Genomic DNA, 25,444 nt, shown 5'->3' on the forward strand with positions numbered 1-25,444 from the left:
TTCCCAAGATAATGCTACTCTTCTGAGAGCTGAAGGGACAAGGGAAAGGATGACTCATGACTGGCTTGGACTTCAAGATACATGACGGTCTATGTAAAAGATTAATTTTTCAAAGTCCAGTACTTTCGGAGTTCCCATCGTGGCTCAGTGGTTAATGAATACGACTAGGAACCATGAGGTTGCAGGTTCCATCCCTGGCCTTGTTCAGCGGGTTAAGGATCCGGCATTGCCGTGAGCTGTGGTATAGGTCGCAGACGAGGCTCGGATTCCACGTTGCTGTGGCTCTGGTGTAGGCTGGCATCTACAGCTCCGATTCAACCCCTAGTCTGGGAACCTCCATATGCCGAGGGAGCGGCCCAAGAAATGGAAAAAAAAGACACACACATACACACACAAAAGTCCAGCATTTCTGCCAATCCATTTCATTCAAGTCAGCTCCTGGTTTTGAACAAAATTAAGATTAAAAGGTTGAGAAGATATAAAAATCATGGACGTAATAATTAGCTCCTATGCCAAAACATAACAAATACTCCTCCTGGAAAGACAACCCACAGAGAGCCTAGTGACAAAACGTCCTGGGAGGTACACAAAGGAGGGTCCACCCAAACAGTCTTCTTCCTTCCAACTTTCACCTTGTTTCAAGGAGCAATTCAATACAGGCCATCCTCAGAGCAGCTTTCCTTGATTCTGTCTAGTTCCTGCCGTGTGCGCCCCCTAGCGTATCCTCATACGCTCTACTCACTTTAGAACTTCACCTCCAATGAGTAGGGGCCGTGTCTTGTTGGCCTGTTCGCCTGTTTCCAGTTTCTAGGACCATAATCCGCACTGAAAAAGCACCCAAGTGCTTACTGAATGAATGGAAACAATGAATGGGGAGGATGGAAGCCTGGATGAATGCGGGTTGGGGGGAGCCGGTGGGGGGGGGGGAGCAATTCCTTTCAGACAAATTCTCTTGCCAAGCAAGTAAAAACATGGAGCTGTTAGAAGAGGCCTCAGAGATCATCTGGTCCAACCCCCTCATTTTCCAGAAGCCAAGGGATCTTGGCACAGTGCCCCACGAAATATAAAAGGATATTTCAGAAAACATGGGAAAGAATATTAGGGAAAGCAAACATTCTCTCTAATAAATGAAGATACCAGCCTACACAATCTGCAGGCAGAACTTCAATAATTGAAATGTTCCCAGTGCTAATTTTATCTGGCCTTGGTTGGTGCCTTCAAAAGTGTCCACCTCGTACCTGGTCATGTCCAATCTACATCATCCAGGCTCAAATACTTAGTATGGAGATCGCTTTCCCTTCCTTTCCCGCCCGTTTCTCCAGGCTTTCAATGCTCATTAGCACCTCCAACAGAAGGCTGCAGAAATGAAACTCCAATTTATCAATGTCAACAGTTGAACCAGCAAATTGCATCAGTCCCGCCCCCACATAGAAGTGTTTGGACAATTCTGAATCAACAAGATGTTGGCAGCTGTGTTCCTATGGCTCAGTAATTGCATTGTTTCCTGCTGTGCTCTACGTGTTGTGAAATTAATTTATTAAATAACCTACACAAAGGGAACGTGGTCTGGGCGGGTGCAAACAGTTCGGAACTGGTGTCGGGAGACTGTCTCTCGTCCCACTTTTGACCACTAGTCCTCAGGCTTCTAACTACTGAGAGGATAGGTCTGGCCTGAGCAGCAGAGAAATCTCTGGCACCTAACCACTGTATACATGGGAGGTTGATGGAACACAGCAGAAACTGTAACTGACCACTTCTTACTGGAAAACAATGGTTAGGAAAGGAAAACTGAGTCCACACACGAAGCATATATAAGAGGAAACCTATGTAGTATAGAAGCCAATGCAATTGTATTTGCTAAGTTTGCCAGTTGGTATTTTGCTAGTTGTCTTGGGTTAGCGAAACTAGTTGGTGCTTTGTAAATCTAGGCTTCTACTGGCCATGTGATGGAATGAGACATATTTTCAAGTGAAGATGAGAAACTTCCTTGGTATATTACTATAATTGTAAAAGAGGGAAAACAAACATATTTGATAAAAGTCAACCGGAAGCCTAGCTGACCCTATTTCCATTAGTGTTAAATCAGACTCTTAATCTCAGGAGGCAGAAGGATTTGTAACTACAGAGAATGTTTTCAGAGCGCCACCCTGCTAAGAGGTTGGGAGGTGGGGGTGGGGTCTCCCTGGGCCATAAATAGCTCAGGGTCTCTTGGGTTGTTGGGATTTTTTTTCTGGACAAAGAGGGAGAGGGTTGAGGAGGCTGAGACTGAGAAAAATACCTTCCCTTCAACTGGGAGCTTGGCACTCATTCAGAGCCTCCAATTTTTGGTTTCAATGTTTTCCCATTCTTTTTTTTTTTTCTTTTTATGGCTGCACTTGCAGCATATGGAAGTTCCTGGTCCAGGGATCGAATAGGAGCTGCAGCTACAGCCTACGCCACAGCCACTGCAACACCAGATGTGAGCTTTATCTGTGACCTATGCTGCAGCTTGTGGCAATGCCAGATCCTTAGTGAGGCCAGGGATTGAACCTGCATCCTCACAGAGACAATGTCAGGTCCTTAACCCACTGAGCCGCAATGGTACCTCCACAAACCCACCAAACAGGCCCCAAAGGAGGATAGGACTTGCTCCAGCAGCGGTGAGTTGGGAATCCAGGTTTCCTGGCCCCAGTCCCGAGGCAGAGGCAAGCTAGCCCCCTGTCTTGGTCCATAGCACATTCCAAGGAGGAGTGGGCTCAGAGCCGCAGCTCTGACTGCAGCTCCATGGTGGCTGCTTAAAACCTATGCTCTACTGTGTCACCCATCAGGCAGTTGACCTGCAATTTGGCTAGAGGACTCCTAATTAGAAAGTAAAGTAAATCAGCATGCAGCCAGAACCAAAGCACATAAAGCTCCCGGGATGAATTTTCTAGGTACATATTCCATGGACTTTGGGGAGAGCAAGGGAGGAAAAGGCCTCCGTGTAGGACCGTGCATTTATTCAGAAGAGTGCCTTGCAGGACTTTGTCACCCAGTCAGCTGAGCAAGAACAGAATAGCCCAACGGTTCACACCACTGTCTTGTTGCAGAAAGCTGGTGGGATGTGGAGTGAGCCAGACCTGGTCTTAGTTCCTACATCTCTTACTTCCTAACCTCTAGTCCTTGAGTAACCATGTCTCTGTCTGCAGAATTAGTAATCCTAATTCCTACCTCTGTGGTTTCTGTGGGGTTTAGATAGGAGATTGGGGAGTGGAGTACCCGGCCAGCTGGGATCAATTTCAGTGGGGTCAGCGCTGGCCTTGTGCTTGACACACAGTCACAGCCGTTACACCCACTGTGGAAATGATCACGCCCGGGCTAAGTACCCTGTCAGCTGTTGCACCGCCTGGCCAGAACCCTTGGGCTGTGTGTAGACTTCAGGAAACGTTATGGAGCTGCTCAAGTCCTATGTATAAAATAATTGGCTAAGGAGTTTGGAAAGGTGTGGAATTCTGCTTCTTAATTTGAGAAAAAGCCTTATTGTAACTTTTTTTTTTTTTTTTAAAGAAAGAATGAGAGGAATTCCCGTTGTGGCTCAGTGGGTTAAGGGATCCGTCATTGCCATGATCAGTGGTGTAGGTTGCACACGAGGCTCATATCCCATGTTGCTGTGGCTTTTGTGTAGGCAGGTAGCTGTAGCTCCCATTCAACCCCTAGCTTGGGAACTTCCATATGCCTCGGGTGCAGCCTCCTCAAAAAAAAGAAAGAAAGAAAAAGAAAGAAAGGAAATAAATAGTGGGTTTGAACCAGTTAATATATTTTTAAGAGTCATGTCTACTGAGATATAATTTACACAACAAATTCACTCCTTTTAACGATAGTTTGATAGGTCTGACAAAAGTACACAGTTATATACCTAGAGCCACAATGAAGACACAGATTTCTATCACTCGCCCAAATGTCCTCATGCCCTTCTGCGGCCAGTTCCTTTTCCAAGCCCCAGGCAATCTCTGATCCAATTTCTACCCCTAGAGTTTTACCATTTCCTAAACGGCACACAGGTGAAAAAAGATGTAGCGTTTCATGGCTGTCTTCTTTCACTTAGCATGGTACTTTCAATATTCATTCCTGTTGGTGAATTCATCAAATCAATAGCTGGCTTGTTACTGTTGAGCAGTATTCCCCAGTATGGATGGGAGGACTTTTGTGTATCCACTCACCAGCTGATGCACAGTTGGGTTGTGTCCACCTTTTTGCTACTATGAATAAAAATTGGTGTAGGCCTTTGTGTGAGCATAAATTCTGTTTCTCTTAGGTAAATGCTTAGGCGTATGACAGCTGCACTATTTTTGAAATGTGTGCAGTGTATTTAACTTTCTAATAAAGTGTCACCCTGTTTCCTAAATGGCTGTGCCACTTTGCATTCCCACTAGCCATGTATGGACTGGCTGATACTTAATGAGTAGCCTCGGACAATGACTCTGACTCCTATCAGTGCACAGACTCCCCTGGAGCAGAGGTCCCATGAAATGCATCTCGGGGGCCGTCACAGCACCAAGGACAGATGCAAAGAAGCAAGTGCCTGGATTCAAGGTTGGGAGTCCTTCTGGCTCCGATTGAGCTATTATTCTCTTTCTCCTTCTCTGGACATCTTGTTCTGTGACAGAGGACAATAAAGACCAGCTTTAGGCTGAAATCAATCGGGGATGGCCTGCAAAACCACCAACGACTAGCGGTATAAGGTAAATGCTTTCGACTCTCACAGGTTTGGTTTCCTCTTCTGCAAACTGGAGGTGATCATTACCTTCTGCTCAGGTTGTTGGAACATCAAATGACGTAACACATGTGCTCAGCACACAGTAAATGTCCAGGAAATAGCAATATTTAACTTCTACAGTTAAGAGACTGGCCTGGCTGATAGAGAAATGGGAGGTGATAAACTTGACCCCTTTCCAAAGGTCCCCAGCAGCCACCGGAATGTGAAATGGGAGTGTCCTGTGTTCCACTGCAGACACCTCACTATGTTTTCCTGATATATTCAAAAGGTTCACGAGTTCCCTCTCTCCACACATTAGGTTGGGGCATTCATTCCTCTCCTTATTTATAACATAGACATGTGTGTAAACATCTGTATATTGCACACATACAAACAGAGAGGGAAAGAGGTGAACAAAAGAAATACATTTCCTTTCTTGCTGAGCTTTTAGTCTAACACGTTCCTCCTGGCAGATGCGTGGGAAGACACAAGACAGAAGTGTGGCCCCAGATGGGCAAGAAGCGGAGCAGCGTGCCAGGGCTCTGCGTTCTAGATCCCAGCCAAGCAGCTTAAAGTGTGGCAACATGTATAGGATGGCTTCAGCTCTAATTGCCATTTTATTCAGGGAAATACATTGTAGGTCTAGAGTTTTCCCAAATGCTAATATGTGGAAGAGATGCATGTGTGCGCGCGCGTGTGTGAGTGTGTTTAAGGGGAGAGAGGGCAGAAGCAGGACAGGAGGATGGGGAATCCACGGATGGGCATCTGAGCTCTGAATAATGCATCAACACGTTTCATTTTAAGCACTGTTTGCGTTCCATCCCACCCCACCCCCACCCCCTGCCGGCTAATTGCCTCACCACTTTGAGCCCCCAGCTGTTGCTGTCTGAATCCTGACCTTCGCTGTGAAGCGGCTCACAGCTGCGGCACGCTGCCCCCCTCATGATGCCCGGGCTCTTATCTGTGTCATGCCTCTTTCCCTTAGCCAACTTAGTGAAATGGGCTGGTTTCTCTAGGTCCTTCCCCCCAGACCATTTGTCTCTCAGCCAGAAGAAGGGGAGGGGGCAAGTTCCCCTCGAGGAGAGAGGAGTTCGGTTTCGGGGCCGCGCTGTAGAGGGGGCTCCTGGAGGCCCGCCGGGCTCTGTTCACTTTCCTACTAAGAGTGAACAGGACCAGGAGCAGGGCCCAGTGTGGAAGCCCATTAGCATGAGAAGCCCAGGCTGCAGGATAGACCTACCAAATCAGAGTCTGTGTTTTAACAGGGGACCCAGGGGTTGCACAGGCACAACACGGTTTCAGAAGTGCGAGAATGGGATATAAACCCCTGAGAGTTACCATTCTATTTAAGAACCTGACCTGAGACTAGGAGATGGCTAAGCAGATCGCGACAAACCTATGTTGGAAAGGCAGTGTGCTGTGAAAAAAACAGCTAGCCCCAAGGACCCCCACTTTCTGTTATTCACACCCGTGTGTGGTCCCCAAGAACACTCAGTCAGGATTAGTCTGTGTGGCAAATGCAACGTGTAGTAGAAGCAAGTGTGAGGCTTCCAAGGCGGGGCCAGTAAGTAAAAGGCACGGTCACATAGTCCTGTTTTGATCCTTAGGATCACTTGCTTTAGGAGAAGCTCATTACCATGTTGGGGGCTCTTTCAAGAACTTGTGCAGAGGCCCACACAGGGATAACCTGGGGTCTCCCAGCACCACGGGAGCAAGCCACCTTGTAGGTGGAACCTCCAGGCTTAGCCAAGCTTTCAAGAGAATGTAGATCGGGCCAACACCTTAGCTGCAACTTCATAAGAGACCCCAGGCCAGAACCAGCCAGTTAAGCCACTCTCGAACGTCTGACCTTAAGAAACTGTGTGAGCTAATCCATGCTGAATGTGGTTTTGTGCCGCTGAGTTTTGGAATAACTGCTTATCTAGTAACAACTAGTACAAGGACAGGGTCTGAGGCTGGGCTCACCCCACTAGTAGTAGTTTTCCTTGCTTTCCACGCACCCATCACCTGAGTGCCTCCGATGCCTTATCTACAGAAGGAACATGCACAGCTCAGCCTATCTTCAACCCCTTTGAATATAAAAATGCACCAAGACCTTCCATATCACTAAGACAGAAGGAAAAAGGTGTCATCAGCTCCATACATTATTGGTTCTCAAATGCATCCTAGTTTTAGAGATGTCCAAGTGTGGGAAGACGCACATCTTAAAAATCGATGAAATGCAGGATGATGTTTTGGTAAACATCAGTGGAGACAGGAAAAGGATCCATGGCCTAACAGGTCAGAAGGCACCTGGGGGAAGCAATGGGCAGTGTTCTGAAGCATCACTGCTTGAGGAAGGGAAATGACACTATGGTTCCAGACCAGCTAATTAAACTGGCTCCGCTGGGCTTCATCATTTCACTTTTAATGCTCTTGCCTCAGGCTCATATCACAATTTATGCTCAGAATGACTGCTACAAAGCCCAGCTGAGAGGGGAAAACAGTCAAGGAAAACCATCCACGGCCGAGCTCCCTACACTTCCTGGGGCATAAGAAATGACTTGGTACGTTCGTTAAACAGACACGCAGGCCCTTTGCTAGAGGCTTTGATTCAGTAAATCCGGGGTGGGCATTGGAATGTATATTTTAACAAGGGCCCCAGGCAGTTCTTATGAACATACAAGATTTAAAACACGGATCAGAACAAGATAATATCCATCCTCTTACTAATATTTTTCCTTGCATCAAATCATAATAGGAAAGTATATGTCTGGATTGCCTTAGCCATGTCCCCACGTAAAAAAAATGCTTTCGACCCAGTATGAGATTTTACTAACGGTCAATGTGAAAAAAACTATCATAACAAGGAGAGTTTGCCATCAGCTAGAAAACTTACTGAAGCCATGGAAAATTATCCTATTCATTGTTTACAGTATAAAAATCTGCCATAATATTAGAGGGGATATATTAAAGAATATACCTAATAGGCTAGCCTGTTTCCTCTTTTTTTTTAAAGTATAGTTAATATACAACATTATGTAAGTGTCAAGTGTACAAAACTGTGATTCACAATTTTGAAGGTTATATTCCATCTGCAGTCATTACAAAATATTATCTCTATTCCCTATGCTGTACAATAAATATATCTTTGTAGCTTATTTATTTTATACATAGTAGTTTGTAACCTGTTTCCTTTTTATCAGTTAATGAAAGTTGCTAAGCAACCAGATTTTCCTTCTTTGCTTAGACTGTCGAGAATCTTTCACCGGAAGTGTATGCCCTCAAACAGTAATAATAGTAACAATACTTCAATTTTTTGGTTAAAAAAAAAAACACCTCCACAGTTGCTGCTGCACAAAACCTTCTGGTGAAGTTTTGGCTTTGTCCTGTATTTTAATGCTCATGTTATAGTGATGTATTTTTCTTAAGACCCACAAGTCCTTTTGGAAGTAGGCAAGAAACAGATTTAAAAATCAATACTGTTTGTTTTGTTCTATTTCTAATCACATTGCAACTAAACGACCACAACCTAACTTCTATCAATTCTTCTCCAAGTTACGTGGCGTGTCTCCTCTCATGCCAATCCTTCAGCCAGCTTTTTAACACATCACAGGAATGCTAACCCTCTCTTGGCAAGGAAAATCTATTTCCTACTCAAGCCAATTATCTATACGAACAAACAGAAAATAATTTTAGAGCAGCTCCTCAAAAGGCTCCTTTTGTCTCTCTCTGGTGCATAATGTAATTTTCTGATGATCAGATCCAACTCTGGCAGCAGTCAGGCCATTAAAAACCTTCCCTGCAAGAACACAAAACAAACAAAAAACCTTCCACTTCATTTTGTAACATCTTATTCATGGACCTTCTTGTGCAACAGAACTTCATCCCTGACCCGAACTTCTAACTATCTCACGAACAATAATTAAATTGCTAGAACCCTGCTGTGAAAAGGGCATTTTCTGGCAGATCGGATACCAAGGCAGAACACGGAAAACGTTTCGACTTGTCCCCAGCCTTCTGGAGCAAGGAGACTCAGAGCAAGCATTTTCATAATCAACCTTGGAGTGTGAGGTACACACAGAGACTCAAAAAAACATGATAAGGTTGTCAGTACTGTAGAGTATGGAGTAGTGTGACTCACTGATGTCCCAGTGAGTATTTCCAATCCCCACAAATTTTATTTATTTTTTTTAGGGCCACTCCCGTGGCATATGGAGGTTCCCAGGCCAGGGGTCCAATTGGAGCTGCAGCCGCCGGCCTACACCACAGCCACGGCAACACAGGATCCGAGCCGCATCTGCAACCTATATCCACAAATTTTTTTCATACCATCCTGGCTGCTCAGGCTGACTTCACTCTGTTTTTTGGTCAAAGATCCTCTACTCTGTGAAGTCTTCACCACTGCCCCTCGCCTCTCTTCAGGGATGATCCCATTCTCAGCTGTCTTCCTACAAGGCTCACAACGTGGCCCCAGAAATGGGCTGCCTTGTCTATCTGTCTCTGCCGCTGGACCAAGCTGCTTGAGGTCAGTGATCCCAGTTCATTTGCCTTTGAATTGCAGGACCCATCGGATACCCTGGTACACAGGCGGTGCCTGGTCAATTTGTATGAAGGGCGGAATCTAGTTTAGGGGCTCTGAGGTTCCCTCGGATTCTCTGATTCAAATTCAGTCACTCTGCAAGTAAGGACGTTAGGCCCAGAGAAGGCAGTGATTGCTTTCCCCAGAGTTACACCAATAAAAAGGAACAAGACAGACCAAAGTCCAAATTCTCTCATTCCCCGCCCACTGATTCTTCTTTATGCCACCTCTTGCATAAGCTGTTCCCCCTGTCAGACCGTTGTCTTCTGTCACCACTTCCTGGACCTTCCAATCTAGTTAGCCTCTGCCTCACCCCTCATTTCTCAATCCAGAATCATGTTTCCTGAGAGAAACCTTCCTGCCTGGGGTAGCCTCCTTCATTATCTGCTCCCATACCTTCTCAAATCATGATCCTTTCCCAGTTTGCAGGTAAGCTTTTAAAAGTGAAGCTATTCTTTTCTTTCTGTTTATTTTGGTTGCCCTGCAGTATGTGGAGATTCCGGCCAGGGATCAGATCTGAGCCTCAGCTGCGACCTACACTGCAGCTATGGCAATGCTGGATCCTTTAACCCACTGTGCTGGGCCAGGGATGGAACCTGCAGAGTCACTGCTGACCCTGTTGTGCCATAGCGGAAACTCAAAAGTGAAACTATTTTATGAAGGACCAGCTTTCTCACTCACGTCCTTGAGAGGAGAAACATGCATGGGTTGTCTGTGTTCACTGCTATATTCCTAGAGCCTAGTACAAGCCTCACTCAACTACTTATTTGTTGAATGAATAAGCCATTTAAAAACTGCCCAACGGAGTTCCCGTCGTGGCTCAGTGGTTAACGAATCCCACTAGGAATGATCAGGTTTTAGATTCAATCCCGGGCCTCACTCAGTGGGTTAAGGATCTGGCGTTGCTGTGAGCTGTGGTGTAGGTTGCAGATGCGGCTCAGATCCCGAGTTGCTGTGTGCTGTGGTGTAGGCCGGCGGCTATAGCTCCAATTATACCCCTAGCCTGGGAACCTCCCTATGCCACGAGTGCGGCCCTAGAAGAGACAAAAAGACTAAATAAATAAATAAATAAAAACTGCCCCAAAATAAGGAGTGGGTCAGTGGTACAAATATTCTGTCTCATGAACAGCAGAGGTACAATAAAAGAAAATCATTTCCTGTATAATTTCTATGTATAGAAATATACATATAATTTATATAATATATAAATATAATTATAATTTCCATTTATATATAAATTCTATTTGTAGAAGATAATTTCTATTTTCACATTCCAATAATTCACTTTATATTTAACATGCAGTCAAGGATTAAACTCAGATGTCCCTGTTTCAGACACTGGGAAAAATCCGGGCAGACCTCCTCTTTCAATGTGTTTACAAGGAAATGCTAGTTATTTTGTCATGAAATTAAGACAAACTGGCACCACCCAGGTCATGCTCACAGGATGTCTTTTCCAGGATAGACTGAAATGCCTGGATTGTGTAGACAACTGCTTTCTACAACAGGTATGGGTATTTGAGGGGCTTATTCTTATTTGATTTGTCCCTGGATCTTAAAAAAGTTTCTTAAAAGTATACAGCAATATCTGTAAATTTAATTCCACTTAATCCAGAGGAAGGGCCAGGTCGCATCTCGGATTTCCAAGTCACTTACAGATTCTGGAAAGAAATGACGACAATTTGATATAATTGCTTAAAACATGTTAACAATCTGTTGGGTCTAAAACTATTTAATTAGATATCAAAGATCATTTCCAGTTCTAACTCTGGAGTTAAAGAAATAAATGGCTCACTTCTGTTTCTCTCTCTCCTTCACCTGTTTAAATATAACAAAACTCTGTCAGTCTGAAGGTTTACTAGCCTTGATCCTAGACGTCATGGTGAGAAACCCGCCCTCTTCTGGAAGACTGAGAACAAAGTGTTGAGAAAAGCCCTCCCTTGGACGAAAAGCTTTTGATGACAGGATGTCACTATTTCTGGAATGTTCTTAGCACATTCCCTGTGAAGCACCATTATATCTTTCCCTCCTGGAGCTGGAAAAAAAAACATCCCACCATCCTAAGTTGGGGTATCTCAGAGGTGTCGGAGCAAGGCAACGGTGATGTCAGAGAGTCCGGTTATACACTCTCATTTGGCCTTGAGTGGATGGAATTGGGTCGTCAATCAAGAGACCTAATTATAAACATAGCACCATCCTTCCCTGGACCTTAGCTTCCTCTAACATTAAATAAGGTGCTTTACTCAAAAGTTCCGTTTATCATTAGCATCCTGCGACTCTAACTTTGACTCTGCTAACACAGAGAGAAAAAGCTGAGAATTTGGTTCTGAAAAAGAGAAAGGACCAGGTACCTTAAGGGGTTTACTGTCTGATCTGCCCTATTTTAGATGCCCAATGCCCTGCAACCCTCCCCCCATTGATTCACAGTGGACCTCTAATACCTGAAGGTAAACTGGATGCTTGATAGGTAGGGCCTGAACAGTGTTCGCCTCAAATTCATATTTTGAAGCGCTAACCCCCAGTATCTCCAAATGTCACGTGTCGGGCCTTTCAAGGAGTGATAAGGTTAAAATGAGGCCATCAGGGTGGGCCCCAATCCCACTGGACTGGTGTCCTGATAAGAACTGGAAACTAAGACTCAAAGAGATGCAAAGGAAAGGCCATGTGAGGACACATTGAGAAGCCAAGGAGAGGGGTCTCCAGAGAACCCAAACCTGCTGTCAACTTGATCTTGGGCTTCCAGCCTCCAGAACTGTGAGAAAACAAAGGACTGCTGTTTAAACCACCCAGTCTGCGGTATTTCATTACAGCTGCCCTCGTCAGCTAATATAGTACTGAACTGATTTGCCCATTGAGAAAAGAACTTGGATCTTCTTGTGTATCTCTCTCTCCTTTCTCTAATGAAGTGTTTAGTTCTAAAGCAGCAAAGTAACTTTCCCAAGATCATACAGGTCAGAAGAGACACTAGCTCAGAATTCACAGGGTCAGGGGGAATAGGTATGCTTAACTACCTGGACTTTTTCCTTTAAAAACAAATTCAAACCACACAACAAACCTGGTGTGAAACCTGGTGTAGCATCCAAACGGTGTGCATCTAAGAACCCACACCCAGTGTTCAGTCATAGCACTTGAGCAACCAATTTTAAATTAAGATTATGATATTTCATTGAACTAAAAAATATATACGTTTAGGTGTTCCCATTGTGGCTTAGTGGGTTAAGAGCCTGACATAGTGTCCCTGAGGATGTGGGTTCATTCCTTGGCCTCACTCATTGGGTTAAGGAGCCAGCATTGCCGCAAGCTGCGGTGTAGGTCACAGGTGTGGCTCGGATCCGGGTTGCTGTGGCTCTGGTGTAGGCTGGCAGCAGCTCCAATTCAGCCCCTGGCAGGGGGAACGTCCGTATGCTGCAGGTGTGGCAAATAAAATAAAATAAAATAATAAAATAAAATCACATGTTTAAAACATGCCCTGTTTGTTTGTACCCAGTACTGTGCCAGCATCCAGGAGGGATTAGGACTCCTTCCACTCTAGGAGGCCAACAACTTTCCTCCAGAGAGTTTCCTCGCCATAGCTACTGGCTCTCCTCTGTGCTCTGTTTTTTCCCAAAGGGGCCTCCTGAAGTCTGTGTACATGAAGGCTTGACGGAGGCCGAATAACTCAAACGTAAGCATGCCTGGTTTTGAGATGAATACCAGGGCTTAGGACTCAATATTTGCACTGGAACCTACCTCCATTCTCCACCTCTGGTCACACCCAAGACCTCAACAGTCAGTCAGTCCCGTGACCCCGGGATCATGGGCTCCATGCCAAGCATGAGATGGGGCTCAAGGGGGAGTCTAGCTGCTTGCTTCCCTACCACAGAGGATGTGAGGCCATGAAAGAGAACCAAAGGGCAATTATCCATAACAAGCCTTGATCATCAAAACTGGGGTAATAAGGAAAAGAGAAGGGTTCTAGTTCACTGGTTCCTAAAGGATCTTCCTTGGACATGTTCAGGCTGTCTGCATCTCAGTTATCCCCAAAGTTTTTTTAATATAAACTTTAAAATCTCATCCTTAGGATGTTCTAGTTCATGAATCTAGGGTGGGGCTTTGGATTGTGTGTTTTTAGATGAGCCCCAGATGAGGAAATAATTTGGGGAACACTCTAAGCTGCTATATATATATATTTTTTTTTTTTTTTTTTGGTCTTTTTGCCTTTTCTAGGGCCGCTTCCGCAGCATATGGAGATTCCCAGGCTAGGGGTCTAATCGGAGCCGTAGCCACCAGCCTACGCCAGAGCCACAGCAACTCAGGATCCGAGCCGAGTCTGTGACCTACACCACAGCTCACGGCAATGCTGGATCCTCAACCCAGTGAGCAAGGCCAGGGATCGAACCCGCAACCCCACAGTTCCCAGTCAGATTCACCAACCACTGCACCACGAGTGGAACTCCAAAGCTGCTGTGTATTTTTTATAGTTGAAAGAAAACAACTGAGAAGTGGCCAGTGCCTACAAATCAGTCAAATCATTGAGTTGTTATCACTGACTATCAGAAACATCATAAGCTTGAGGCTTGCTGAGGTACCACTCATTCATTCCTCTATTAGCTTATCCATTGTTAGATGACAGGACACCCCACAACTTGTCTGATTTCAGGCATGGTGGGGCTGGGTATTTCCGCTTCGAAGTTTTTCATGAGGTTGCAGTGAACTCACTGGCTGAGGCTAAAGTCATTTGAAGCCTTGACTGAGGCCGAATAATCCATTTCCAAACTGGTGACCAGAGGCCTCCGTTTCTTCCCATGTGGGCCTCTACACAGAACATCCTAAGTGTCCTCATGACAAGGCAGGTACTTCCCCATGGAGCAAGTGACCCAACAGGGAGAGCAAGGAGGAAGCCCCAGGGCCTTTCACGATCCAGTCCCCGAAGTTACATATGATCACTTTCACTTTTTTCTATTCATTAGCAATGAGTCACCAAGTGCAAGCCACATTCAAGGAGAATAGGCTTCGCCTTTTAAAGGGAGTGACAAAAACTGTGTGGACGTACTTTAAACCACTCTGATTTCCAATATCTATCATACTCTGTGAATGGAGTAGAAACTGGAAATATAAAAGCATTTATGGTCTTGACCCTGCCCTCATGGAATGTGGGCGCAGAAGAAAGGACCAGGGTACCCAATATATTAATCTATATACTATTAATATATAGAATATATATTAGAATAATAATATATAGAATAATATATTCTACCCAATATGTTATTCCAATATTACGAAGTTAAACTAGTGAACGGCCAGTTAGAGTAAAAGCAGAGGCACTTAAAAGTTCTAAATTCAAAGTCAGAAAGGTTTGGGTTTGAGACATGACTTTCCCAGTTTCAGCTTTGTACAACACTTCGCCACAGAGCTACTGCCCTCTTTCTTTACAAAAGGAAAATTACTACTCACTGGCGGTTAAGGGAGTGGAGGTGGGGGCAGGAATTCTACGAAACCAGAAAAGTTATAAATCCATGAGCGTGCTGGACAAATAGCTAAGGGCTAGACACACTGGCAATTATGATGACTAGCATGTTTATTGTAAGCCAGGGGATACATATCGGAGGGTGATGAACCCCATATGCTCAGGTCACCTTAATGCCTTCTGCATATGGCCTCTCTGGATCTGCATACCTTCCTTCTAGGTGCGAAGCTGTCCCTTAGCACACCCTAAGGAAATCCCACCCATGGGGACACTCATCTCCTTGCTCTAAGCTGTGTTTCCTTTCTGGACACATCCTCCCTGTGCTGTTCCTAGGAATGATGTCTGGACAGGCCCCGCAAAGTGTATCTAAATAACTGCTTAATGCTACAGGATCAGGGAACTCCTCTCAAGGACGTAAAAATTGCATCGCTGATTTTGTAAATGCCCATTCTACTTAAGGTTGAGAGAGAGAGGAACTGCAAATAAATACACACGTTTCTGGAAAATGTTTGTGCAAATAGGTATGTCTATATATACATACTTAAGCATTATTTATCTAGACCCCATCTATGTAAAAACAAAACCAAAAGAGTGAGACAGAATTCTACTGTGATCAGAATGGAAACTTCCTTGAAGCTGTGAAGAAGAATTTGATTCAGAGTATAGCTGCCAAGGAAAACGTCAATCTCTACAAAAAATAATCTTATAACCACCAAGGAGTAAGAAAGCATCTGAGAAAGCTCATTCCCAATTCTTTTTCAAATCCCTTTCTCATCCTCTCTCTCCTCCCCAGTGTTTTCAGACTCTTTAAAGAGATCCAAGAAATTCCACAGTGTAGGGGAAACACATTGTGATGGGGCATGTAATATTAAACCACCCCATGGCCATGACAGGAAAAAAATAAAAAAAGGAAAAGAAAACCCATGCAGAGATAAGAAAAGAGCTCGAAAAACAATACTCAAAACTTTTCCAAGCATGGAGGCGTGGAGAACGTATCTTCCATCAAAAGTATGTTTTTAATGTATCTTTAGCTATTAAGTCAAAAATTCGAGGAGCATTGTAAGAATAAGCGTAAAGGTCCCCTGCAGACATAAAGGATGATCAGGAGAGAGAACACAAAAATGCGAGATGTTCAAGTTTTAGAGAGCCACCTGTGGTGCTCCCCTTTTTGTAGAGAATAAAGGGAGAAAGACTGAAATTAGAAACATACCCATTTCACATTCTGAAATTCATCTAAGGGGGCAGAGTTTGTTGAAAATGAAAAAGAAATCAAAGCTCTTTTAAGTCAACCACCATAACTTTGTGCTTGAGGGTACAGCAAAGACTTTTCCTTTTTTTTTTTTTTTTTGGTTTTTTTGTTTTCCCTCCCCACAAACCCCCAGCCCTCCCTGTGAAGCTGAGTCACAGTATCTGGGGCAATTTGCTAAAGAGTTGTTCCCATTTAAATTATATCCCAATTTGACTAAACCTAGAAAACCCAGAATCTGTTTTCCCTGTATGAAACAGATGAGCCAGGTTTTGTGGCAGAAAGTTTCTTGGGAGGAATGGTAACAGGCTCCATCTCCCCAGACGACCACATAAAAAAAATCTCCCTGAAACATGGCACTGGGATGGGCCTCTTAAGCTGCCTTTTCCATCCGAACAACCAGATATCAGAGGCTTTGATGAAGCCACTGCTGAACAGATGAAGGCCTGGAACATGAGGTTTCAGTTGATGAAGACAATTTCTTAGAAACTTTTAGATACAAACTGGGATTGTTATATACAAATGTTTCCTGCAATCATTGTGTGCTACTGAATTGTTCCTCTTTAATGTTCACCAGAGCTTATAGACAGGGAGCAGGTTGTACAAAATATTTTACAGACATCAAAATCGGCAAACCTTGTATATAACAGAAAGAACATAAAGGTTTAGATCAGAAAGACCTAGACTGAATTCACAAGCTCTGTCACAGAGGGGCTGATTGATTTCGATAACTAACACCCCCACCTGCCTCAGGGCCTTAGTTTCTTGCATCCGTTTTTGTTTTTGAAGTCCAACATGTTATTGTGGAAGTTCTCACTGTGGTTCAGCAGTAATAAACTCCACTAGTATCCATGAGGAGGAGGGTTCGACCCCTGGCCTCGCTCAGTTGGTTAAGGATCTGTCATTGCCATGAGCTGCAGTGTAGGTTGCAGACATGGCTCGGATCTGGCATTGCTGTGGCTGTGGCTGTGGCTGGGCTGTGGCTGGCAGCTGCAGCTCCGATTTGACCTCTAGCCTGGAAACTTCCATATGCTGCAGGTGTGGCCCCAAAAAACAAAACAAAACAAAAAAAGTAGGTTATTGTGAAGACAAAAAAGCATCTCCGTGAAAAGTACTTTCAATAAAGTAATGGAGCCACAACGGTGAGCAAAATCAGCCTCTGATCATCAAGAGGCCTCAGGCTAGCTGCAAAGAGAGAGTATACAGATGGAAAAGACAGGGCAGGTTCATAACCAGCCTCCAAGGTGGCCTCAGATGACCTCACCTTCTGGTAGCTACATCTTTTAGTGGTCACCTCCCACAGTGTACCAGCAATGGATTTTCACTTCTGAGATTAGGTAACAAAAGGCATTTCAGCTTCCATCTAAGTCTCTCTCTCTCTCTCATCATTCACTTTGGAAAGCCAGCTGTCATGTCATTGCACAGCCCTTTGGAGAGAACCAAGTAGAGGACTGAGATCTCTGACCAAGACTCTCCTAAGTGAGCTTAGAAATGGATCTTCCGGAGTTCCCGTTGTGGCACAGTGGAAACGAATCTGACTAGGAACCATGAGGTTGCAGGTTCAATCCCTGGCCTTGCTCAGTGGGTTAAGGATCTGGCATTGCCGTAAGCTATGGTGTAGGTCACAGACGCGGCTCGGATCTGGGCGTTGCTGTGGCTGTGGCGTAGGCCAGTGGCAACAGCTCTGATGAGACCCCTGGCCTGGGAACCTCCTTATGCTGTGGGTGCAGCCCTAAAAAGACCAAAAAAAAAAAAAAAAAAAAAAAAAAAAAAAGAAAAGAAATGGATCCTCCAAACTCAGTCAAGCCTTCATATGACTGCAGAGAAACCCTGAGCCAGAACCACTCACCTAAGCCACTCCCAGATTCTTGACCCTCTGAAATTGTGGGAGATGACAGACAATATTTGTTGGTTTAAGTTGCGGAGGCATCTATTACACCACAATAAATAACCAATACATCAGGTTACATGAAGAGTTGCAAGGTCTAGCAGAAGGAAAAAAAAAATCTATGAAGGCTGGGAGTTTGTCAAAGAATTAAGTTTGGGAGGAAGGATGGGTGCAACAGGTAAAGGAACGGTCGTGGGCTGTGGATATGAATAAATGGGACAGAGGGGCAGGAAAGTATCAGATGGGTTCAATGGGCAGTGCAGAGAGAGACACAGATGCCAGCCAGGGTGTCTGACCTTTTAATTCAGGCAACAGAGGGTAAGTATGGATCCCTAAGAAAGGAGATGCCTAGGCAGGAACATGGAAGATGGATCAGCTCTATAAAAACAGAAGCAAGGAAGTCAAGCAGGAACCTTTTGTCATGACCCAGGGGAGGAAATAAGGAGTGAAGAGCACCGAGTAGAGCTGAAGAAAGACTGGGGAGAAGAGATGAATGAGAGATACATCATGAATATGCTCCACCTGCCAGAGCCTGAGGTTTCTGAATCCTCACTTAGTCATTTGGTCTGTGTGCACACTCGGTTCCACGCCTGAGGACACAACTACCATGGGACACATATGTCAGCCAAAGCCCCGCCGTCCATGCATATAACATGCTGTTCTGGCCCAGGACACACTGCACTAACCAAATGAATGCCGTAAATACTGGAGATGCTACAGACACAAAATTAGAGTCATCGTGGAAGCTTTGTTTCCTCTTAAATCACCGCAACCGCAAGAACCGACTCCAAATTATGCTGTTATCTTTAATAAAATCCAATACTACTAATAAAAGAGGACATTGTGGAAGTGACACCCAGAAAATTCAAAAATAATCCTTCACCACAGAGACACGTCTGAGGAGGAAAGCCCTCAGAAACAATATTAGTGTTATTAATCTCGTCCAGTCATCCACGGCACAGGAGAAATACCTCCAAAATGCCGATGGAGTTTCAGATACCATGTACACTGTGGGATCTTTGGGAGTCCCTGGAAAGGGGATACTGTCCCATAACAAGAGGCTGCCGAAGCCACTGCTCATGTTGGGAGGAGTGAGGGCCATTCTAGTGAAACCAGAGCAGGACAGCCGACAAAAGGGTCCTTCCCTTTGGCCAGCTGTCTTTGACTCATAAGAGTCTCCAGGGACTGGAGGCAAGGGGGCATCAAGCCACTGGGGTGGGAAGAGCAATGCGGCCCTCCCTTCCCACACCCACGAGGCCAGTGCCCACCCGGTTTGGCATATGTGGGAGGTTGTCTGGCCTGCACCCATTTGACAGCTAGGGAACCTGAGGCTGAGGGAGACCTAGAACTACTGGCCCAGGACAAACAGGCTGAAGAGTCCACTGTGACCTCATCCTGGCTTCTCTGACCTCCACCCCATGATAGAGAGGAAGGAGCAAGATTCTTCTAGAGAACCTCTGGGGAAGGCACTATGCTCTGAGAGTCACATCCACCCAGAAACAAAACTTGAACCTTCAGTTCCATAAACTTGAAGCCCACCCAGACTCTGCCAGGTCCTGGGATGGAGAGATGAGTGCGGGAGCTATGAACAGAAACAGGGACTCAGGCAGTATCATGGAGAGGGAAGATGATCAGAGCCGACCAACCAAAGGCTGACTAGCAAGGGTAAGGGGGGAGCAGGCTTACTGGAGAAGGTAACGTGCAAAGGGTGGTCGGTGTCCTGATGGGGGTTGGGGGGTATATGTGTGACAAAGGTCATTCAGAGAGCTTGCGATGGCCGGGGCACCTACTTGGAAGGCTGGCTCCAGTGAAGCCTGAGCGGGAGATTACTAGGAGGCCAGGAACACAGGGGGGCTCAACCAAAATTGCAGAGGCTTGAATTCCAAGAGAAATTTGAACTTTACCTCACAGACAATGAGACACGGACGCTCTTATTAAAGGAGTGATGTGATTCCACCCCAGACAGGGAGAGGCTCCATCAGCCCCAACTGGAGCTCACTAAAGGCCTGTCTGTCAGCAAGGCTGTCCTTTCAAGGGAACTACAAAAGGCGAGCACTGAAAGCACGCTCCGTCCCGTCTTTGTTGTGTTGGCTCGGAATGCTGATATGCCTCCCAGGGAGGGATGGTGATAAAAACCCAACTGCAGTACCCAGAGCTTCTCCGCTGGCATTGCCACCAAGGGGCCAGCTCTGCTGCTAACAGCATGCTGTATGGGGACTAAAGACAGGCCAAGCATCCTTCTTGGCTCAAAAGCAACCAAAGTAGGGTCCTTTGCTCATGAAAACTGGGCTTGATAAAGTCACAGAAAGAGAAACATCTGTTTGGGAAACAGTGAAATCTGCCACAGACATGTGTACACTACATACGTATCAACAACAAGAGCCGAGTCAGGGAAGAAGGAGCTCCAGACATGAAAAGGGAAGACATGGGTTGCCATCCTAGCTCTGCCCCATACCAGCCGCCTAGCCTGCAGGTTTTTTTACATTCCTTCACCTTGGTTTTCTCATCAATTAAAACAGAAAGAAATACCTGCTACTCTGCCCTCCTGTCAAGAAGCCTAGGGGTGGGAGTTCCCTGGTGGCCAAGCGGTTGACAATCTGGTGCTGTCACTGCTGTGGTACAGGTGCAATCCCTGGGCCTGGGAACTTCCATATCTGTGGGTGTGGCCAAAAAAAAAAAAAAAAAAGCAGCAGTCTGGGGGGCAGAGGCACCCACACAGTCCCCAGCCCAGGATGTAAGCAGCCAGGGCCACCCTCCAAGCAGAGTCCGACCAGGAGCTTCCTGAAACCGACTCTCCCTTTGCAGACTGAGTCCCAACCAGCCAGATCTGGGCCAGAGCTCTGTCCGCCCAGCTCGAGAGAGACTGCTCTCCCTTGCCACTGCGTTCACTTCATCTGCTGACTGTAAAATATGCTGTGTCGTCCATGTTCTGGTTTCTGTTCCATTTTGGTCCTTCTAGTTCTGTCTCCCTTGGCCAGCCACCTGTGCTGACACCATCTGAATGGGGGGGGGGTGTCCTCCCCACCCAGCCCACTTAAAGCAGCCAGACCCCCTCACGTACCAGGTCCCTGCCTCTGCAATGATGGCGCCTGGAAACACAATCCCCATCAACGTTCAAGTTTATTTCTTCTTGACCTTTGGAGGGAATAAGTTTAGACCACCTTTGCTAACCCTGAAGGCTAGTAAGTGCTGCTGTGATGCACTCTCCTTGGGTTCCTTGCCTTGGCGGAGCTGGAGGCCCTCACTAAGGAGGAGACTTTCCCTAAAACCTTTGGCGCTCTCCACTCACCTCTCCCCTCACAGCGCTGCTCATCTTACCCTTTCCTTCCCTTTCCAAGACTGATGGGTATGGCAGCGGATGAACCACATGGCTATCATGGTGCCAAAGCGTCAACTGCCATCCAAACCCCCAGGTGAGGGAGGCACACAAAATGGCAGCACCCATGCTGTTTCTCAGCAACTCTGTCATTTCTCTCCTCTGGCAACCCGGAGCCAGCAAAACCCCCTGAGCGAGACTGGGTGGGGATGCAAGTGCCTCTGGAACAGAGCTCCCCCATCCCCACAGGCTGGTGACTCCAGAGGGAGATGAAACGCCCCAGCATCCTGCCCCGAAGCAAGACCCCTTCCCCACACTGACCCCCTAGAGCCCCATTCCAGCCTCTTCCTCCACAAAGACACCATTCACACACTCCCACAAGGCCAGGTTTTGCCTAAAAAAGAGAAGCCCAGATGAGCCAAGAGCCCCCCCTTGGATCTGCAGGGGCAAATCCACTTCCAAGCCTCCCCTCCCTCCACCAGGCGGTTGGCAGCCTCTTTCCTCATTTCCTCCAAAGGGAAGCCAACAAGATTAAAGCTCTGGCCCTTTCGTTCCCACTTGGAACTTTTACAATGGGTGATTAACAGCCTCTTAAACAAAAGTGATCCTCTACTCACCAGAGATTTGGCTGCTGAATAAATTGGATTCAAAATTAAAAGAAACACATGTATTCATTGTCCCATTTCCTTGGGAAGCTCAGAAGTTACAGGCTAAGTGACGAAAAACCTAAGGAATTGAAAGAGAAGGATTATAGGGTGACCAGCACGTATTCTTCAAATGACATAATTTACTGAGTAAGGGTTTTTTTCCCCTGTATAATTAAGAGCCAGGGAAAAAGCAACGCCAGCCGCTTCATCAGTTACTATTCACTGGAAGGCCATCACACCATCACTAACTCAGGCAATGGCCTTGGCATCCCAAAGAACCCCATATCCCAGTACAGAGTCAATGGCCATCTTTGTGGTGGAGACGATTTTACCTCTATAATCACAGTTGCCAACAGAGATGTTTCCTCTCCATCCCTATCTGGCTGAGCATCCTCATCTATGCTCCAATCACAAATCCCCACACAAGACACTAGACAGAAGGGTCGCAGATTCATGGCTTCCTTGGCCCATAATTCACATCTCGGCTGTTCATGTTTCTACCCCAGCAGGCCAATCATCTCTGGCCCATCCCCACCAAAGCCCTTGAAGGGAAGGACAGTGCAGACACCCACATGTCAAATGCCACGCCAGCCACTTGCTCTCCCCTCCACTGGGGACCTGGGACAAGTGGCACAGAAGAGTCCATACTCACTTTATTGTCTAAAAGAATGCTTTCAGCCACATAATTCTGATTGGATACCCAACCTTCTGACCCATTTGGTTTAGACCCTAATCAGTCATCCCTTAATTCCAACAGTTTTCACTGTCATAAACTCATATCACGGACCTCAGTAATGCAAAAGCCTTTCTCCCATGTGCATTTGATTTACATAAAACAGTCACAGAAGCAATTGTCATAACATAAAAAAAAAGTATTTATTGAGTACTAGATGCTAGGCTTAGAGCATTTCATCTGTATTATTTCAATAAATCTTCATAACAATCCTGTGATGTAGGCTGTTTTAGTACTCTGTTTTTTGTTTTATTTTTAAATCGAATTTCCTGGTCCACAGCTCCTTTCTCCCCCTTCTGTGCCACAAACCACATGCTTGAATCAATGTGCTCACATGTGTGCAAAAATCCACACCACAGAGTCACTGGCAACACTGGGCCCCCTGCTAGCATAACTCATCCCACTCTTGGCATCACCTCTTATGGAATAGGGAGACTTGAGATCCCAGATAAAGAGACTTGAGATTCCAGATAAAGCTCCTTCTACTGGAAACATACCCCAAATACCCTGAACAAGAAAGCTGTGTGGGTACACCTAAAATCAGAGAAACAGCCAGCGCTGGGCTAAGTTGCACTCAGAACACCACTGGAAGGAGCTTCCTAGAGTAACAAAGCCAGAAACCATCTCTCATTCCTGCCCCGGCTTACCTGCTTCATTTTCCATCATCCTTGTGTCAAGATGCAAGAGGTCAGCACAAGCAGCTGTGCACATGGGACCTTGATTCTTGCAAATATTTGTATTAAATGCCATTTAATTTAAGATCTCCCAGGTGATTTGGTTTCAGAGTTCCTCAAATCCCTTTACTTGGAGGGAGCAACTAGATAGAGTCCAGATGTGGGGAAAACTAGCCACATAGAGGCAGAGTCTCTGGTAATCCTCTAGAAGGAACCATGCCTGAGTCTTCAAGGTCTGAGGGTCACAGAGCTGCAAGGAACCTGACCGTCCCCCAGACAATCACACAATTATTTGTCAAAACAAGATCCAGATGATTGGGTCTCAGAGACCCAATATGACTTGGCTGATTACAAGTTGAAAATAAATTCAGAATCAGGCAAAAGCACAGGTTCTCCACTTAATTACCTAGAGATTAAGAAACATTAGATCTGTCAGACCCAAGTTTTGGGGGCACGCTTGACAAATATCGGATTGCTCCCTCCCTAAAGTCAATGAAAGATGGTGAAAAGAACAGGGGCTTGTGAGGAGATGAGAATGGGGTCCCAATCTTGGCTCTGCCACTAACGAGTAGTTAGGCATCTTGGGAATGGCATCTTGCGAAGGCTCCTTTTCCATGTTGTGAAATAAAAATAATATCAACTTGCATGAAGAGTTGGCATTAAATGAGATGGCACGTGACAGGATGTTTCTCGATACACAGTAGGTACTTTATCTTCCTTCGTCTGCAGGTTATGACAATAGAACCCCACAACACCCCAAATCAGAGTTCTTGCAGGACAAACAATTCCCGCTTCAACACTGCAGCAAGTTAGTGGCTCAGACCCTTTGCAAACTCAGTACCCCATCGACCTAGCCCCCAACTTTCTTTTCACTGACTACAACATCTTAAAGGTGCCTGCAGAGCACTTTCCTCCAGGATCTAGAGAGGGAGATGATTATTTGGAAGACATAATCTGAAAAATGGAAACAACTGTATCCATTTTACATTAGTAAAATAGAACAATCTATTATTCCATTATTAAAATAATAATAAAGTAGAATAACCTAGCCAATAAGAGCAGGTAAAACTGATAAACACAGGAAAACTCTGTCAACCAGATTCAAATAGAAACTCACTTTGGGCTTAGCTTCAAAGTACTGTACCCTCTCAAAAACAAAATACAAGCAACCAAAATATATTTATGTCTACAGCTGTGACATTAACATTAGTGGCAGCTTATTTACACGTCTCCGCCAAGAAATGCTCTTCCATCTGGTCACATATCCAGCGTTACGCACATGTTTTAAAGTTATTCAAATATTTCCTATGTGAAAACACAGAGGTTATTTCATGTTGACAAATTTGGAAAAAGTCAAGTGCAAATATGCTGCAAAAATCCTGCTTAACCCACAGAAACTGACATTTTTCCTTTCAACCTGCCAGTTAAATGCCTACTCTGCTATTTCATTCATTCACCCACCTCTACAAATGCATGCCTTGACATTTTGCCAAAGAGTTATCACACCAATCTCTAATGAGAGGGGAGAAGGGAATACAATAATTGTAATATGAATGTCAGTTCGGGCCCAGGAGTTCCCGTTTGTGGCTCAGTGGGTTAAGGAATCAACACTGTCTCTGTGAGGATATGGGTTTGATCCCTGGCCTCGTCCGGTGGGTTAAGGATCTGGCATTGCTGTGAGCTTTGGCACAGGTCACCGATGCAGCTTGGATCTGGTGTTGATGTGGCTGTGGCACAGGCCGGCAGCTGCAGCTCCAATTTGACCCCTAGCCTGGGAACGTCCATATGCCTCAGGTGTGGTCATAAAAAAAAAAAAAAAATTCTGGCCCAGAGAAGGCCCAACATCAAGCCAGATTTAAAAGGTGACATCAGTACTCTGATATTAGTATACACTTATGCCACAAGAGGCTGTCCATTCATAGAGGAGACAACGTGGCTACGGCCTGACCCACTTCCTACTCCCAACAGAGTAAGCTGAGATGGTGTGACAGACTCACTATTTTGCAGACTAAAAGTACACTTCTGAGTTCATATGGGTTTTTTTTTGGGGGGGGAGGGGTCTTTTTAAGGCCATACCCATGGCATATGAAAGTTCCCAGGCTACGGGTGGAAGTGGAGCTGCAGCTGCCAACCTATATCACAGCCACAGCTGCACTGGATCCGAGCCACATCTGCAACCTACACCACAGCTAGTGACAACACCGGATTCTCAGCCCACTGAG

The 25,444-nt window shown here is 45.5% G+C and overlaps 1 protein-coding gene and 1 long non-coding RNA gene across 3 annotated transcripts in view; both read right to left on the reverse strand.

Annotated features, from left to right (window-relative positions):
• MB21D2 (Mab-21 domain containing 2) overlaps positions 1-25,444 on the reverse strand; it is a 122,919-nt gene that overhangs the window by 36,756 nt on the left and 60,719 nt on the right. The window lies entirely within an intron of this gene.
• Positions 16,761-25,401, reverse strand: LOC146397675 (uncharacterized). The gene is made up of 2 exons (XR_014824547.1): positions 17,569-25,401; positions 16,761-16,918 (listed from the first exon to the last, which is right to left on the reverse strand). It is a non-coding gene; the product is annotated as an uncharacterized LOC146397675 (long non-coding RNA).

Source organism: Sus scrofa, chromosome 13 (assembly GCF_054392235.1).
Source record: "Sus scrofa isolate SSC_HxYL_T2T_F1_AM1 chromosome 13, Sscrofa_HxYL_maternal_Yorkshire_Landrace_v2.0, whole genome shotgun sequence".
Classification (NCBI taxonomy): domain Eukaryota; kingdom Metazoa; phylum Chordata; class Mammalia; order Artiodactyla; family Suidae; genus Sus; species Sus scrofa.